Consider the following 18,952-nt stretch of genomic DNA (forward strand, 5'->3'; position numbering starts at 1 on the left):
GAGGTGTGTAGCAGTGCCCCATTGTGGCTTTCATTTACGGCTCCCTAGTGACCAAAGATGTCGAACACCTTCCCATATATTTATTTGCCATTTATATGTCTTCTTGGGGAAGTTTCTTTTCAGATATTTTGCCCATTTTAAATTGGGTTATTTGTCTTATTATTGTTGAAGTTTAAGAGTTCTTTATATATTCTAAACAAAATTACCCTATGATCCAGTAATCCCACTACTGACTATTTACCCAAAGAATACAAAAACACTAATTTGAAAAGCTACACACACCCCTATGTTTATTGAAGCATTATTTTACAATAACCAAAATAGAGAAGGAACCCAAGAGTCCATCGACAGATGAATGGATAAAGAAGATGTGGTTTATATATACAATGGAATATTACCCAGCCGTAAAAAAGGAATGAAATCTTGCCAGGTGCAACAACATGGATGTCTCCAGAGAGTAGAAAGCTAAGTGAAATAATTCAGAGAAGACTAATACCATATGATTTTACTCATATGTAGAAGTTAGGAAACAAAACAAATGAAAAAAGAGACAAACCGAAAAACAGACTGAAATATAGAGAGCAATCTGATTGCCAGAGGGGAGGTAGGTGGAAGACGGGTGAGAGGCGAAGGGGAGTAAGGGTACCCTGATGGCGATGAGCACTGAGTAATGTAGAGAATTACTGAATCACTACATTGTATGCCTGAAACTAGAATAACACTGTGTATTAACTATACTGGGATTAAAATTTAAACAAATTACAGCGGGGTGCCTGGCTGGCTCAGTAGGTAGAGCACACAACTGTTGATCTCAGGGTTGTGAGTTCAAGCCCCATGTTGTACTACAGCCTACTTAAAAAGAAAATTACAGTTAAAAAAAGAGTTCTTTATCCTAAATACGAGTTCTATATATATATATATTTTTTTTTTTTTTAAGATTTATTTTCTTTATTTGAGAGAGAGAGAGCAGTTGCATAGGTGGGCGGGGGGAGGGAGCAGAGGGAAAGAGAGAGGGAGAGAAACTCAAGCAGCCCACTGAGCGAGGAGCCCAGCCTAGGGCTCAGCCTTACCACCCTGAGATTATGACCCTAAGTGAAACCCAAAGTCAGATGCTCAACCAACTGAGCCACCCCTAAGTCCCTGAATACAGGTTCTTTTTCGGGTATGTGATCTGCAAATATCTTGTCCCCATTTTCAGCATATTTCATTTTCTTAAGAGATTATTTTGCAGAGAAGTGTTTAATTTTAATAAAATTCAGTTTCTCAACTTTTTGTTTTATGGGTTGTGCTTTTCGTGGCATATCTAAGAATGGATCACCAAATCCAAGATTTCCAATGGTTTTTCTTTCTTTCTAGAAGTCTTATAGTTTTACTTTTATATTTTAGGCCTATTAAGCTAATTTTTATATGAGGTACGAGTTCTGTGCCTAGGTTGCCTTTTTGCACATGGATGAATGATTATTCGAGCACCATTTGTTGAAAACTCTATCTTTTTTATTGAATTACCTTTGTAACTTCATCAAAAAAAATTGACTGCAATTTTGTAGGTCTGTTTTGGCCTCTCTATTCTGATCAGTTGATAAACTGATACATACATCTATCTTTTTTAGCACTACACACTGTCTTGATTATTATAGCTTTACGCAAGTCTTGACATTGGGTTGTGTAAACCCTTTTTCTTCTTTTTTGTTATTTTTTAAAAATTTGACTCTTCTAGTTTCATAACCTTTTTCATATAAATGTTGAATTCACTTGTCAATATCTAAAAATATGTCTGTTGAGATGTTTCTTGGAATTGTGCTCAGTATGTAAATCAAATGGGGAGAATTGGCATCTTAACAATATTGTCTTCCAACCCATACACACAACATATCTCTCCATTTGCTCAGATCATCTTTGCTTTATTTCATCAATGTTTTGTAGTTTTCAGGATACAGATCCTGCACATGTATCATAGATTATAAGCTTTTTTATTTCGGGAGGTACTATTTGAAATATCTTTTAAATTTCAACTTTCAAAAAATATGTAATAAATAAGTAAACAATTTTCAAATCTCAGTTTTTCCTAACTACTATAAATCTTTGTGGGAAGTTTCCTTGTGTGGAAATAAGTTTTCAGTTCATTTGGGTAAACACCAAGGAGTGCAATCGCTAGATCATATGCTAAGAATATGTTTAGTTTTGTAAAACTCTGCCGAACTGTGTTTCAAAGTGACTTTACCAAAAACAAAACCAAAACAAAGTGACTTTACCATTTGCATTTGCACCAGCAATGAATGACAGTTCCTGTTGCTCACTAGAATTTGTTGTCATCAGTTTTAGATTTTGGCCATTCTAATAGGTGTGTAGTGATATCTCACTATTGTGTTAATTAGCATTTCCCTGATGACATATAATGTGAAGCATCTTCCCATATGCTTACTTGCCATCTGTCTTTCTTCTTTGAAGAGATGTCTATTAGAGTCTTTGGCTCACTTTTATTTTCTTTAATCAGTTTATTTTTTATATTATGTGAAATTTTTAAAATTTAAATTCAATTTGCCAACATATAGTATAACACCCAGTGCTCATCCCATCATGTGCCTCCTCAATGCCCATCACCCAGTTACCCCAACCCCCCCGTCCACCTCCCCTTGCAACCCTTTGTTTGTTTCCCAGAGTTAGGAGTCTCTCATGGTTTGTCTCCCTCTCTAATTTTTCCCACTCAGTTCCCCTCCTTTCCCTTATGGTCCCTTTCACTATTTCTTATATTCCCCGTATGAGTGAAACTACATGATGATTGTCCTTCTCCGACTGACTTACTTCACTCAGCATAATCCCCTCCAGTTCCATCCACATCAAAGTAAATGGTGGCTATTCGTCCTTTTTGATGGCTGAGGAATATTCCATTGTATACGTAGACCACAACTTCTTTATCAACTCATCTGTCGATGGACATTGTGGCTCCTTCCATAGTTTGGCTCTTGTGGACATTGCTGCTATAAACATCGGGGTGCAGGTGCCCCGTCACTTCATCTCTATCTTTGGGGTAAATACCCAGTGGTGCAATTGCTGGGTCCTAGGGCAGCTCTATTTTTAGCTCTTTGAGGAGCCTCCACACTGTTGTCCAGAGTGGCTGCACCAGTTTGCCTTCCCACCAGCAGTGTGAGAGTGTTCCCCTTTCTCTGCATCCTCGCCAACATTTGTTGTTTCCTGTCTTGTTAATCTTTTTCGCTCATTTTTAAATCAGCTTGCTCATTTCCTAATGGCTGAGTTTTAGTTTTAAGTGTTCTCTGCATATTTTAGATAACAGCTCTTTTTTTTTTTAAGTTTATTTAAGTAATCTCCACACCCAACGTAGGGCTCAAACTCACAACCTCAAGATCAGATCAAGAGTCACGTACTCTTCTGACTAAGCCAGCCAGGTGCCTCTAGGTGATAGTTCTTTATCAGAAATGTGTTTTGCAAGTATTTTCTCCCAGTCTGCAGCTTGTGTTCTCATTCTCTTCACATTGACTTTCAAAGAGAAGTTTTTCATTTTAATGAAATCCAGCTCATCAATTCATTCTTTCATGCATCATGATTTTAGTGTTGTGTCTAAAAAGTCATTGCCATATTCAAGGTCATCTAGGTTTTCTCCTATGCTATCTTTTTTAGGAGTTTTACAGTTTTGCCTTTTACAATAATGACTATGATGCACTTTGAGTTAATTGTTGTGAAAGGTGCAAGGTCTGTGTCTAGGGCTATTATTTTGCATCTGGATGTCTAGTTGTTCCAGTATCATTTGTTGAAGAGATTTATGTTTGCTCCATTATGTTACTTGTACTCCTTCGTCAAAGTTTAGTGGATGATATTTATGAGGGTCTATTCCTGGGATTTTTATTCTGTTCCATTGACCTCTGTCTATTCATTCACTGGTGAGGTAATGTCTTCCTTACCGTACCCTTATAACAAGTCTTGAAGTTGGGTCGTGTCAGTCCTCTGACTTTGTCCTACTTCAGTGTTGAGTTGGCTGTTCTAGGCCTTGTGCCTCTCCATCACTTTATTGATATCCATAAAATGATTTGTCTGCTTAAGGGAGTTTTTTTTTTTTAAGATTTTATTTATTTATTCATGAGAGACACAGAGAGAGAGGCAGAGGGAGGAGCAGGCTCCATGCAGAGAGGCCGACACGGGACTCGATCCCAGGTCTCCAGGATCGTGCCCTGGGCTAACGGCGATGCTAAACCGCTGAGCCACCCGCGCTGCCCTTAAGGGAGTTTTTCTTTATGAATTCCAGAACTACATTAATTAGGCACCAGGAACCTCTGGTCTGAAATGCAATTGGAATACATTATTTTCTGCACGAAAACAAGGTGATGAATAAGATGGAGCAAGATGACTCCACTTTTTTGTTTTGGGGGGTTTTTCTCTTCAGGGAGTTTCTCCATTTTCTCATCATAAGGGATCGTTAAAATAACCAGAAGACAAATGACACCAAATTAATAACAGTGTAGATCAAATGATCCTCTATTAACTATTCTTACTCGATTGTAATTGAGGACTGTATTGCTTAAACTGATAACTAACGAACAACAACAAAAAAATTCACATGCTTCTCCGGATGCCTGAGTGGCCTTAGTTATGCCATATACGGTGACCTAAACTATAACTATTTGGTGACGCTGACCATGTGGCCTCACCAAAGTCACCGTGATCCAGACTGAGTTGAACAATAAATCCCAAAGTGGAGTGACCTGTGCTCTTCAGGTTTATTTTTGTATGTGGGAAAGTGTGGGCTACAGAATAACCCTCTGTTGGAAATGGAGTTGCTTTTTGGCCCAACTGGTATGCTCTGTAATCATTGGCAATGACACCGTAGACCCGCAGGTCAGTTTCAACTCCCTCGTGCGGATCGTGATGGATTATAGCTTTGCCTTGGACCTCACCCTGGCTGTCTGAAATAAGAGCCACTGATCCCCTTTGGCTGTGTCTGCACCCTTGGCAGAGAGGGGTATGATTGCGGTAAAGACTGCGAGGTGGCCTCACCCTGCTGCTTGAAGTCCTGGTGATGGAAGCTTTGATTAAATGCTGAATGAGACAAATTAAGTGCATTTGCTCCCAGCCTCTGTGGTCGGATTAATCAGAATGGCTGATGGGGTGGCAGGCTCATGTAAAAATTCAAGGTCGGCCAAGAGTGCGTTACTGTGGCAGAGGGGCGGAGTGTGGAGAGAGCCCATCTGCCTTGGGCCCCAGCGTCCCTGCCTGTTCTTACCAGGGATCCCAGGAATCCCCTGAATGCGAAGCCTTGAGCATTCCTTCCGAGCCGTTTCTGCAGGCTGTGCGTCTGGTGAGCAACCTTGGGCTGGGGTAGTGTCTCCCCCGAAGAAGGGCAGGCTGGCGTTCACTTCCTGTGCAAACAACGAATCCCCTAAACTCAGTGTTTCCTCTAATGCAACTCCCTGGGTGCCCAGGCATCCGTCGTGGGCCCTTTGGGTCCCTTCTGCGGGACTTTGGGGGATGAGGAGTCAACGCAAAGCTCTGAAGATACCACTTTTGCTGTGAGCAGTAAAGTCCTTTGCCTCTGACTCAGGACTTTTGCGTCTTCTGCCGGCATCCACAAAGCAGGAACAGGCTAACTTGTCAGCTTGTAAGCGGTGTAAAACCCCGCGCCTTACCCACCTCTTGACAATCCTACACTTGGATTTGGCTGACTGTGTCGCAACAGTCCTCTAACTTGTCCTCTGTGTCTGCAAGACACATTTCTTGCAAACTGGAAGCCAAATCTGGAAGTTTCATCCGATGCTGTTTCAGCTTGAAACACAGAAATACTTTGCATTCAAGCTGCGTTCTTCTATGGCCCACCCTTTGGCCCACCCTCCCACCCCACCCCTGTCAGGAGACATAGTGTCAGCTTGACCACTTTAAGCGAAATTAAGCTTACTTAGCAGATTGAGGTGGTTTCAGTATGTCACAAAATTCCGCATCAACATTTCAGCTCAGCGCTCATCGATGGTCATTGCCTGGATCCCTTATTTCCTGAGTGGATTTGTGGATTTTATTTCATTTTTTAGAAAGATTTATTTATTTATTTATTTATTTATTTATTTATTTATTTATTATGATAGACACACACACACAGAGAGAGAGAGAGAGAGGCAGAGACACAGGAGGAGGGAGAAGCAGGCTCCATGCCGGGAGCCCGATGTGGGTCTCGATCCCGGGACCCCAGGATCACACCCTGGGCCAAAGGCAGGCACCAAACCACTGAGCCACCCAGGGATCCCTAGGATTTGTGGATTTTAAAGGGTGACATTTAAATGGAATCATTCTCCCCATATTAGTCCACCGTAATTCTTTGGTAAAGGACAACCTTCTATCATCGACTAATGGGTTGCCCTGAAATCAGTTCTGTCCTTTGACCTAGGATGCAAGGGTCTCTTCTCTGGGCCCCTTGTTTCAGGGGACCCTACACTGAAGTACCTTCTTCAAAATGAAACCATGGGTAAAGGGGGACTGCTTTATCCGTATCAGCTTACATTTGTGCTCTCACCTTCATGGTAAATATATATATATATATGGTAAATATATGCATATATGAAGATTTTTATTTAGCTCTTATTTCATTTTTCTTTGTTCTGTTTTTATTGAAGTTCAATTTGCCAACATATAGTAGCACCCCTAGTCATCCCATCAAGTGCCCCCCTCGGTGCCCATCACCCAGTCACCCCAGCCCCCCACCCACCTCCCCTTGCAACCCTTTGTTCATTTCCCAGAGTTAGGAGTCTCTCATGGTTTCTCTCCCTCTCTGATTTTTCCCATTCAGTTCCCCTCCTTTCCCTTATAATTACCCTTTCGCTATTTCTTATATTCCCCGTATGAATGAAACCATATGATGATTGTCCTTCTCCGACTGACTGACTTACTTCATTCAGCATAAATATTTAGCTCTTGTTTCAAAATGTCCAACAGAAAAAGGGGTGGTAATATTCAAGTGTTTATTTGAAGTTGTGTTTGATAACTTTGCTTACAAATAAAATACACATTCTGCCAATTTGCTTTTCTAGTGAAGTGATGGAACCATCAAGACTAAGTGTTCATTTTATAGAGAAATACTGATAAATTTGGCCAAAAACATCATATTTCTGATATTCAAGGGAAATGTCAGACAATCATCATCATGTGATGGGAATGGGTTTTTTAATCTTCTAAAGGATAAAAGTTGGGGTTATTTGGGTGGCTCAGTTGATTGAGTGTGGGACTCTTGATTTTGGCTCAGCTCATGATCTCAGGGTTGTGAGATGGAGCCCCACATTGGGCTCCACACTCAGCATGAAGCCTGCTTGTCCCTCTCCCTTCCCCTCTGCCCCTCCCTCCATGTGTTTTCTCTCTCTCTCTCTGTCTAAAATAGATAAAATCTTTTTTTAATAAAAGGATAAAAGTCTATGGGAAATGGATAAATAAACTGATATACAATAAAACTAAAAAATATACAGCATTAAAAACACCAAATTTCAAAAAAAAAAAAAAAAAAACACCAGATTTCTGGGTGGCTCAGTAATAGAGCGTCTGCCTTCGGCCCAGGTCGTGACCCCAGGGTCCTGGGATCGAGTCTCACATTGGGCCCCCCGCAGGGAGCCTGCTTCTCCCTCTGCCTGTGTCTCTGCCTCTCTCTATGTGTCTCTCATGAATAAATAAATAAAATCTTTTTTTTTAATCCCCAAATTTATCATACAGCAATACGATGGACAAATCTCACAGGCATTAAGTTGAATAAAAAGTCCAAATGCAAAAGAATACATATGCTATGATACTGTTTCTCAAAAGTCCAACAACATGCAGTGAGTGGTAAAGATAAGTCAGATTAGTACATATCTTTGGTGTGTGAGGAGTTGCCTGGGAAGGGGGGGGAAAGGGAGATTGAGGTGCTGGAAATGTGCTAGGTGGTAATGTGGGGGGTGGTTATGAGGTCTGTGTGTGTATAAAAACCCATCAAGCTCTATACTTATTATCAGTGCACTTAGGTATTTTACTGCGTGTTTAGTTTCCTGTTGTTGCTGTACAAGAAACTACAAATTTAGTGGCTGAAAACAACACAAATTTACTATGATACAAGTCAAAAATGGGTCTGCAGGGCAGCATTCCTTCAAGGTGTTCTCAGGAAAATCCACTCCAGGGCTTTTATCCAGCTTCTCGAGGCCACCTGCATTCCTTGGCCCACATCACCCAACCTCTGCTTCCATGCCTTGCCTGTCAGACCCTCCTGCTTCCTTCTTACAGGAAGCCTTGTGACTAGTTGGCCTACCTGGATAATCCAGGATAATCTCCCCATCTCAAAATCTTTAACTTAATCACATTTGCAAAGTCCCTTTTGACATGTAAAATAATATTCACTGGTTCTGGGGATTTAGGACTTGGATTTCTTTGAGGGAGAGCCCAATATTCTGCTGAACAGGTATGAGTCATGCTTTTTTTTTTTTTACTTCAATTAAAAATAACACAAAAATTAAGTTGATGAATGATACACGATAGATTGTTTTACAAACTACCATGATAATGAAAAAGAGTTTGAAATGTTGAATGTCTTTTCTAAAAAGTTTTGCCACGGAAAATTATTTTAAAAGACTTTGTTCACTATTTGGTATACTGTAGAATTTTTTGATTTAATGAAAAATAAAACGTTAAGGTTAAAATATTCTAAAATTCTATCACGTATCTTTTCAATATATTTGAAAAGTTAAAAAAGCTCTTTTTTAAGCTGAAAGAAAATGAGAACAATTTCACTAACGTGAAGGATATTATCATGGAATTTATCAGCAAACTTACACTGCTTACAAATAACTCTTTGTTCAAGATTTTTCAATTTCCATCCTTGCAATTAATAGATAGAAATATGCTTAATGATACTGATTGGAGAATGTATTTGCTCACACTCGACTATTATCTTTAAAAGCATCATAGATAATTTAAAGATTTTTTTTTAATTTAAAACACTGAATTAGGGGATCCCTGGGTGGCTCAGCGGTTTAGCGCCTGCCTTCAGTCCAGAGTGTGATCCTGGGGACCTGGGATCGAGTCCTGCGTCGAGCTCCCTGCATGGAGCCTGCTTCTCCCTCTGCCTGTGTCTCTGCCTCTTTCTCTGTGTGTGTGTGCGTGTCTCTCATGAATAATAAATCTTTTAAAAATACATAAATAAATAAAAATAAAACACTGAATTGGAAAATTTATACATTTGAAATGAGTGTAGACCATGTTAGCCAACTTAGCAGAAATTAATGAATCATAATAAAAAACTAACAAGAGAAAACATAAAGATTTTGAGGCCAAAGAGCAATCTAATCAGTCTAATTACACAAGCTTCTAGATCCAACTAAAATGTTCCTACCTAATTTCTTGGAAAGATAGTATTACTAACTTTATAGTTAGTTGAAAAGGGGCCCCGTGCACTAAGCAGTTACTGCAAAATCAAGAAAACTAACTACAAACACATAACAGAGAAGATTACAGAGTCATATTATTAGGTTCAAAGCCAATATTACACAATTAATTGAGATACTAAGTGCAAGGATTTTATTGAATTTCATTAACCAGGTTGTTTAAAAAATATACTACTGCCATGATATGTATAATAAATATTTTATTTAATATATATTTAATTTTTAGTGTCATGATTAGAACATTGTTTACTGACATTATTTATTTACTTGGAGGTTATTATTGGACTTCCACCCCCCCTCCCCTTTTTATGGAGAGATTTTATTTAGTTATTTGAGAGAGAGCAAGAGAGAGAGGGAGCACAAGCAGGGGGTGGGGCAGAGGGAGAAGCAATACTCGGGCCCCATCCCAGGAGCCCGGGATCATGACCAAGCCGCAGGCAGACGCTCCCTGACCCAGCCACCCAAGCGCCCCTTGTTTTTCACTCTGAAGCTAATGCTGCCCTGAGAAGAGAACCATACAACGTCTCTTTAGCCTTTCCTACTAGTTTCTGTTCTCAATCCAGACACTGTTCTCTGATAGTATCAAAGCATCTGATCGCCGAGATACTGTCAATCACGAGTGAGTGTATAGGCCTCCCTATGTAATAGTAAGGGCATTATGTTGATCTTCCAAAATTAAATGTAGAAACGTTATATTATCTGTGAGTTACATTTCAAGAGAAAGTGGGCAACATATTCATTATGTAGAAAGGAAGCATGAGGCCTGTTGAGGATGAGAACCAAGGGCTAAAGGAAGCGATCCTGGGGAGGAGGCCCTGGGATGCTAGGCCCAGGGGACTGGGATGCAGAGCCTAGGCGAGGCAGGGAGGCGGGGTGGGAAAGATAAAGCCTGACAAACTGGACGTCGGCCGAGGGATCCGGGAGGGAATGTGGTCTGACTACTCCCTTTTACAAAAGTAACTATAAAATGAATAGTCTGTACAAAAACTCCCAGTAATCTTTATGAGCATGTTTAAAACATGTACACAGGGATTTAAAAGATTGTGGCACCTGCTTTCTGACTCCCTTATTAATTAAGATTAAACCGACCGTGACTATTCTTTCTAGTCAGATAAAATCTTTGTTATCTGAGTTATAAAAAGTCCTGCCAAGGGGATCCATGGGTGGCTCGGCGTTTAGCACTGCCTTCGTGCTAAAACACTAACTTAGAACATATCAAACCTAACTGTAGGAGCTGAAAGTATATAACTCTATATAACTCTAGGAAAAAAAAAAAAAACTATGAGTAAATTTCTCTGACCTTGGATTAGACAGTGGTTTCTTAGATATAACACCAAAAGTACAGTAACAAAAGAAAAAAATGGATAAGTGGGGCTTTGTCAAAATTAATTTTTGTGCTTCAAAGGACACCATCAAACATGTGCAAAGACTGGCTGGCTCAGTCCCTGAAGCATGCAACTCTTGATCTCAGGGTTGTGGGTTTGAGTGTAGAAATTACTTAAATAAATAAAATCTTTTCTTTAAAGATTACTTTAAAAAAAAAAAAGATTTTATTTATTTATTTATTTTAAAGATTACTTTAAAAAAAAGATTTTATTTATTTGAGAGAGGGAGAAAGAGAGAGAGAGAGAGAGAGAAAGCCTGAGTGGTGGGGAGGAGCAGAGGGAGAGGGAGACGCAGACTCCTCTCTGAGCAGGGAGCCTGTATGCCCAGACTCTGGGATCATGACCTGAGCCAAAGGCAGCCACTTGACTGACTGAGCCCCCAGGTGCCCTCTAAAAAATAAAATCTTGAAAAAAAAATGTGAAAAAACAACCAACAGAATTGGAGAAATTATTTTTAAATTATATATTCTGGCAAGGGACTTGTACCCAGAATATATAAGACCTTTTACCACTCAAGAACAAAAAGATAACCCAATTTAAAAATGTGCAAAAGATCTGAATAGATTTAGTCCCAAGAAGATAGATATACAAATCACCAAAAAACAAGAAGCGCAACATCATGAGTCATTAAGGGAAAGCAAATCAAACCTATAGGGAGATACTATTTTATCCCTAATAGGATAGCTAAACTAAAAAAGATGGACAATAACAAGTGTTGATGAGCCTGTGAAGAAATTGTACATCACTGGGACTGTAAACTGAGGCAGCCACTTCGCAAGATAGTTTGACATTTATTTAAACCTTTAAACATAGTTATCATGTGATCCAGTAACTCCACTCCTAGGTATGTAACAATTTAAACCCATGTGCACTAAAAAACCCGTACACAAATGTTCACAGCAATATTATTCATAATGGTCAAAAAATGGAAACCACCCAAATGTCCATCGACTGATGCACAGATAAACAAAATGTGGTGTATTTATTATAGTGGAATATCATTTGGCCACAAAAAGGAAGGAAGCGCAGATACATGCTACGTGGTTAAACCTTGAAAACATCATGCTAAGTGAAAGAAGCCAGACAAAAAGATCACATATCCCATGATTGTATTTATATGAAATGTCCAGAATAGGCAAATTCCTTGAGACAGAAAGTAGATTAAATGATTCCAGGGGCCGAGAGACAGCCGGAGGGGGAATGACTGCTAAGCGGTATGTGGTTTCTTTTTGAGGTGATGGCCATGGTCACACAACTCTGTGGATATGCTAAATATACCTATTGTCATATGTGAATTATATCTCAATAGAGCTTTAATTATTTTTAAAATTCTGTATATAGATTTCCTTTAGGCAACAACCTGCCTTAGTGCAGGTAATGTTTATAAGAATGCAGTTTACATACAACTTTCTGGGTTTTAGATGAAGTGTGATTTTAGTAAGTGTATTTATTTTAGGGGCTTTATTTATTTGCTATTCTTAAAAACATTTACAGAGTGTTGAGGGGTTAAGAACATATAAGGTGGGATTTTACTTTTTTTTCCTGAAATTTTGGGAAAATTCAAGTGTCTTCCTTTTTTATTTTCTTCCTTTCCAAAGCTTTCCATCTCTTTTTATAGGATTTTTTAAGTATTTGGCCTGAGCTGAGATCTGCATTAGATATTAGGCATGAGGGATTCCTGGGTGGTGAAGCGGTTTGGCGCCTGCCTTTGGCCCAGGGTGCGATCCTGGAGACCCGGGATCGAATCCCACGTCGGGCTCCCGGTGCATGGAGTCTGCTTCTCCCTCTGCCTGTGTCTCTGCCTCTCTCTCTCTCTCCCTGTGTGACTATCATAAATAAATAAAAATTAAAAAAAAAAGATATTAGGCATGAGACATACAAATAGGAAGTTTAAAAGAAAAGATATATAATAATTTTTAAAGCATTTGTTTAAAAGTTTGGAATAGCCAGGGCGCCTGGATGCCTCAATTGGTTGAGCATCCAGCTCTTGATCTCGGCTCAGGTCTTGATCTCGGCTCAGGTCTTGATCTCAGGGGTGAGTTTGGGCTCCGAGTTGGGCTCTGCACAGGGTGTGAAGCCTACTTAAAAATAAATAAATAAAAGTTTGGAATATCCAAGATAAGAGGGAAAAACAGTATTTTAATCACACTCAATTCTTAGCAGTTCCATTTTCCTACACTGATAGTCTCTTGGCTATAATATAACCTTGGAGCTGACCCTCACTGTTGGTATTTCAAAATTATTTATTTCACAGTGAGTCCTTTTTTTAAAAAAAAGCAGGTTTCAAATATTCCAGAGTTTTGTAAACTTTTACCGGCAATTTTAAGTAGTCTTACATTCCTTGTGACTCGGCTTCCAGGATCTGCAGAGTTTAGTGGCCTAGCAGTTATGCCCAAACTGAAACTAGGCCTACCCAGAGCTGCATCTATGTTCATAGATGCACATGTCTTAATGGATGGACGTAAAACAGTTCCTTCTCAACACAAAAATCAGGGTTCTGGGGGGATCCCTGGATGGCTCAGCAGTTTAGTGCTGCATGGAGCCTGCTCCTCCCTCTGCCTCTCTCTCTCTCTCTCTCTCTCCTGAATAAATAAATAAAATCTTTAAAAAAAAAAGAAATCAGGGTTCTGACAACTCTTGCATTTGGAATACCCATGTGTGGGACCACCACTGAGAAATCAGGTTTGGAGGGGTTGTAACCATAGCTAAAACCTTATGAAAAGCTTTCTAAGTATTTCTACACTTGCAGAAATAAAACCCTAGATGCTATGTGAAGTTGCATGTATCTTAAATTAGTTCTGTTATGTATATCTTAACTTACAATTCATTTCCCTTCCTGGTTTCCGAGAAACATTTTCAGATTTTTCTCACAATTCCAATGGGATGATTCTGGTTTTGTGCAGATATTACATACATCAAGAAGTATGATTTCCCCCTGTGGGATCCTCCTGCAAATGTCCGGTGCCTTTTAGTTTCATAATTTGGGCATGGTGACTTCTTGCTCCCAAACCCTACCGCAGTCCCAAGACACAGGATCACTTGAGTGTTTGAAATGCTTTGAGACACATTTATTGAGGTATTTGACCCAGCCGGCTACGTGTTTTTGCAACCTCCCTTCCATAACACCAGGTTATGTACGCAGCCTTATCTTTGGCCATTGAAACTTCACACAAAACACTTATCATAGCTCCTTGAAGACAAGTGACCGGTGTCAGTACCCTCTGTACTACTAGACAAGAAGTGTAGATCCCACAACTAACTTTATTTATCCTCATTTTCCTTAATTTCTTCTGGGAATGCAAAACTGACCTTGGCAGTGTCCTTTGCCTCCCTTCTTTTTTTTTTTTTCTTTATCCTCAATATCTCTTTATTCTAATTAGGGCAGCAGTTGTACCTAGAATCTAAATTGGGAAGGAAAGGTATACACAATTACATTAGGATACCTGCACTTTGGGTAAGAGGCGCTGCGGTTGAGGAGAGATCACAGAACTCCCCTTGGCTTATGACAGTCTGCTTTACCTTCTCCAGAAGGGAAACAGATTAAGGTACAATCCTTTCAAGTTGAAAGTTTTTGACAAATCACATTTTTTTTAATCCCCTGAGTTCTTATTTATAGGGCGCTTGCTAGTGGCTTCTTTTTCTTCCTTATCAATACTAAAAATTCTTCTGTTTTATCCTCCATTATTCTTATCTTTCTGCACCTCTATCAAATTCCTTCATTTTACCCCAGCTTCTCTTCCCTTCCTAATATAGATCTCCAGAGATCTATATTAGATCTCCAACCTGGCTTTACTGTTTTAGCAGTTGGAAGTACTGAAATCCTTTTCCTTTGGATTGTTTAGAGATGCCCTATCTGTGAAGGACACCCTTACAAAATGTTTGAATGCACTGCTCACAAAGGGGAGAGGTTGCAGGAGAAAGTCCTCAATGTTATCTTTTGGTTGTTGGATATAGGTAAGATACTTTAGAATTCAGTAAATCCAGATTAAAGGAGTGCAATTAATGCCAGCTGAATTTAAATGTCGGCTTCTGAGATAAGGGAAGGGATGCAGACAAAAATTAGGAATTTATTCTTCAATGTAGCACCTGAGGGAGGCAGTTTGCATAGGGGTTAAGAATAAAGGCCCTCACTTGATGGGATGAGCACTGGGTGTTATTCTATATATTGGCAAATTGAACACCAATAAAAAAAAAAAAGTAAAAAAAAAAAAAAAAAGAATAAAGGCCCTCGAGGGGCATCTGGATGGCGGAGTTAAGCTTCTGACTCTTGGTTTTGGCTCAGGTAGTGATCTCAGGGTCCTGGAATCAAGCCCTGCATCGGGGCTCCTCGCTCAGCATGGAATCTGCTTGAGACTCTTTCTCCCCTCTCCCTCTGCTCCTACTCCCCAAGTGTTTGCTCTCGGTCTCTCCCTCTCTTCCTAGAATAAATAAGCAGATCTTAAAACAAAGACCGTAGAGCCAGACTGGCCGGGTTTGAACACAGCTTCATCACTTGACTGTGTGATTTGGGGTACCTTTCTTTCTTTTGTTTTGTTTTTGTTTTTGTTTTTGTTTTTGTTTTAGAATGAGAAAGAGCACAGAACAGGAGGAGGAGCAGAGGGAGAGGGAGAGAATCTCAAGTAGACTTTGCACTGAGCACGGAGCCCAATGTAAGGCTCCATCCTATGACCCCGAGATCATGATCTGCGCAGAAATCAAGAGTTAGCCACTTGACCAACTGGGCCACTGAGGCCCCCCTTGGGCATCTTTCTTATCTTTTCTTTGCCTCAGCTTCCTCCAGTGTACAGTGGAGGACACTTCTACCTCATGGGGGCATTACAAGGATTAAATTAGTTTATTAAAAAAAGCACTTATTATTGCCTGGCAATAGTAAGCACCACATAAACATCAATTACTCTTACTCAAAATTATAATAAAGAATAGATCAAGGCCCCAGAAATATTTTTCAGTTTTTAGAAATATGAATTTTTTTAATGTTTTTGATTTTTGAAAGATCACAAATGTGGTCTGGATTACCCCTAGAAAAAAGTTTGGCTTAATAACTGATTAATGAGTTTTTTAAAAAGAAACCATTCTGTGTGACCCAGTACAGAGTGTAAAGTTCACTAACAGGAGATGTCTGGTTGGCATAAAAACGATTAAAGAAAATCCTGAGCATGATGTTAATCTTAACTCGGAAACACATGCTTTACATTATTGTCCTATCAGTTCTCAAGTTCCTGGCATATGTCGCTGAAGCAGACTTTTTTTTTTTCAAGTAGTCATTCTCTCTTATTGCTTTTGACTTAGATAAACGACCTTCTAACTAAAGATTGGGAAACTTTTTGTAGGCTTTATTTGTGATTGTTATTTAAAGTGATAGCTGTGAAAGACTGTCAGAATGTCTTTAGCATAGTGCTCTTCAAAAAGAAAGGGTAATTCCTTTGAAAATAATAATGAAAGGATAATAGAATCTCAGATATAAGAAGAATAAGGTCTGCGAGCTCACGGATGGTATTCATTTGCCAAGACCGGGAAGCCTGTTTCAGGAGCTAACTGGTTCTGCTTGCTTCATACTGCTGAGTACGCTGGGGTTGCTACATTGGGGGCAAAGTGCACTGGGCAGAGGCCCAACAGATTACTCTTCTAGCAGGAAGGACTATGGCAGCTCTGCGTCTACAGTTCTGGCCAACTCACGCCACCTCACAGTCTGGCTTTTCACTGAATATACAAATAATTCCAATGGCCTGGGTGTTTATTATATACTAAATACGAGCACTACTCTTAGTAACATTTCTGAATAAATACTTTACCTTTTTAACCACTGCTATTTTATGTTATTCTCTGCACATGCGTCCTGGAAGCTTGTGTCCAACATGGAGATTAATGAGACATACAAAAAATAAAGTGCAAATCTGCATTTTTAATTGAGAGCACTTTTAAAGGAATTTCAGTATTTATTACAAGACTTAGATCTGCAGAAGTAGAGAGGCAGCATCATCTGGTGGAGCAAATACAGGCTTAGGAGTCCCACCTGGTTTATTTCCTGGTCACCAGTTACATAATCCCTCTAACTCTATCTCTTCATCTATAAAATGAGGACAAGACAATATCCGCCCTAAAATTTTCAAGAATTCAGTTAGATACATAAGTCAAAGAGTGCGTACCGCACGGAATGACGGAAAAGTTTCTCTCTCCAACATTCAGTTTCCCCTTCCCTCTCAGTGGAAAGAGAACTGAAGACTAATTAAACCCTCAGAATAGGGCAGCCCGGGTAGCTCAGCGCTGTAGCGCGGCCTTCAGCCCAGGGTGTGATCCTGGAAACTGGGGATCCAGTCCCACGTCCGGCTCCCTGCATGGAGCCTGCTTCTCCCTCTGCCTGTGCCTCTGCCTCTCTCTCTGCCTCTCCCATGAATAAATAAATAAAATCTTTTAAATAAATAAACTCTCAGAATAAAGGTTGAGGTTTTCAGTAAAAGAAAAATGTCACGTCTAAAATGATCACCAAGAAAGTACTTTATAGCGAGAGAGCCTTCCCTCAGCCTTAGTCATTAATTCTATGCTAACTAACCTCAAAGTACAGAACTTGGAGGTTTTCCCTAATGTAATGCAAACACCCTGTGTCTAGACAGTCAAGAGACCCAGGATCTTAAAAAGGTTGTCATTCTCTAGAGGAAAAAAAAAAAAAATCCTCCACTGAGGATATTTGCACTCAGATCACTAAAAAGTTATGCAGAGAAACCCATTAGGTGTTAAATGGACATCCGTTTCCCAGGCCGTGAACCTGGGCTAAGCCTTCAGGATGGAAACCTTACTTGGGAATAAAGGTTTGAGCCCCGTTAATTCTAGAGGTCATCGAAGACCATCTCCGGGCGCCAAGCTGTATTTAAACAAAATGGACCAAGGACAGAGGCCTAAGTAGGCAGGGAGATGACAGGTGACAGGTGGCCATCCTGTGGGCCTCCTACCCCGCAGCGCAAAGGAGCAGGCGGTGGAACCCGGGGCTTCCCTTGCGGGGCCAGACATCCTCCTCGAGGCCTCCGGAGTTGTCTTAACGCCCCTCGAGAACCCCCCCCCCCCCCCGGCCCCGGAGGTGGAGCATCGCCCTACCCCCGCCCGCCCCGGCGGTGCCCTCCTGGGTGGCCTCCTGCGCCCCGCCCGCGGGGCAGCCCCTACGATGCGCCGGGCCCCCCTGGAGCCCCGGAGACACGCCCGGGGAGGTCCCTGGCTGCCGTCCTCCTGGGGCCTGTGTGTCTACGGAGGATTTGCAGCGAGTCCTCGGAAACCAGCCGGGGAAGGGGCCGGAGGCTCCGGGCGGAGGCAGAGTTCTGGGAGGCCCCGCACCTGCGGCTGGGGGTGGAGAACCCGGGCTCCCTGTGTCAGCTCCCACTGCCCCGCCTCACCTGCTCCTGTCAATTCATCCCGAAAGGTAATGTCAAAGTTGGAGAGTACGCTTTTTTTTTTAAAAGATGTTATGTATTTATTCATGAGACTCACAGAGAGAGGGGCAGAGGCAGAGACACAGGCAGAGGGAGGGGAGCCCAGTGCGGGACTCGATCCTGGGACCCGGCGTCACGCCCCAGGCTGAAGGCAAATGCTCCACCGCGGAGCCCCCCCGGGCGCCCCTGGAGGGTACAGTCTTTAAAAGTCAGCATCCAAGACCGCGGATGTACCCGGAGGGCACCGACGCGCTGCGCTCTGCTCCGCGTCAAGACTGATGAGCGGGGATCCCCGGGGGGCTCAGCGGGTTAGCACCTGCCTTCGGCCCAGGGCGTGACCCCGGGGTCCCGGGATCGAGGCCGGCGTCGGGCTCCCTGCGTGGAGCCTGCTTCTCCCTCTGCCTGCGTCTCTGCCTCTCTCTCTCTGTCTCTCATGAATAAATAAATAAATAAATGTTTAAAAAAATAAAAAAAAGTGATGCGCATCCCGCAGAGGCCACCGCGACCCCGCGCTCGGAGGCCCGCCCGCTCGCCGCGCCCTCTGCCTCCGCCCCGCCCCCAGCCCCGCCCCCCGCCCCGCCCACATCCCTCAGCCCCGCCCACAGCCCCGCCCAGCCCCGCCCCCCGCGCACCTCCGCCCCTTCCGCCCCGGCCTGGCCTGCAGTGCGGCCTCCCGGCGGGGGGCGTCGCTGTGTCGGGGTGCGCGCCGCTCCCCGGGCCGCCGGCGCTCGGCGGGGGCGGGAGGCGGGGCGGG

The sequence above is a fragment of the Canis lupus genome, chromosome 22, assembly GCF_011100685.1.
Source record: "Canis lupus familiaris isolate Mischka breed German Shepherd chromosome 22, alternate assembly UU_Cfam_GSD_1.0, whole genome shotgun sequence".
Classification (NCBI taxonomy): Eukaryota; Metazoa; Chordata; class Mammalia; order Carnivora; family Canidae; genus Canis; species Canis lupus.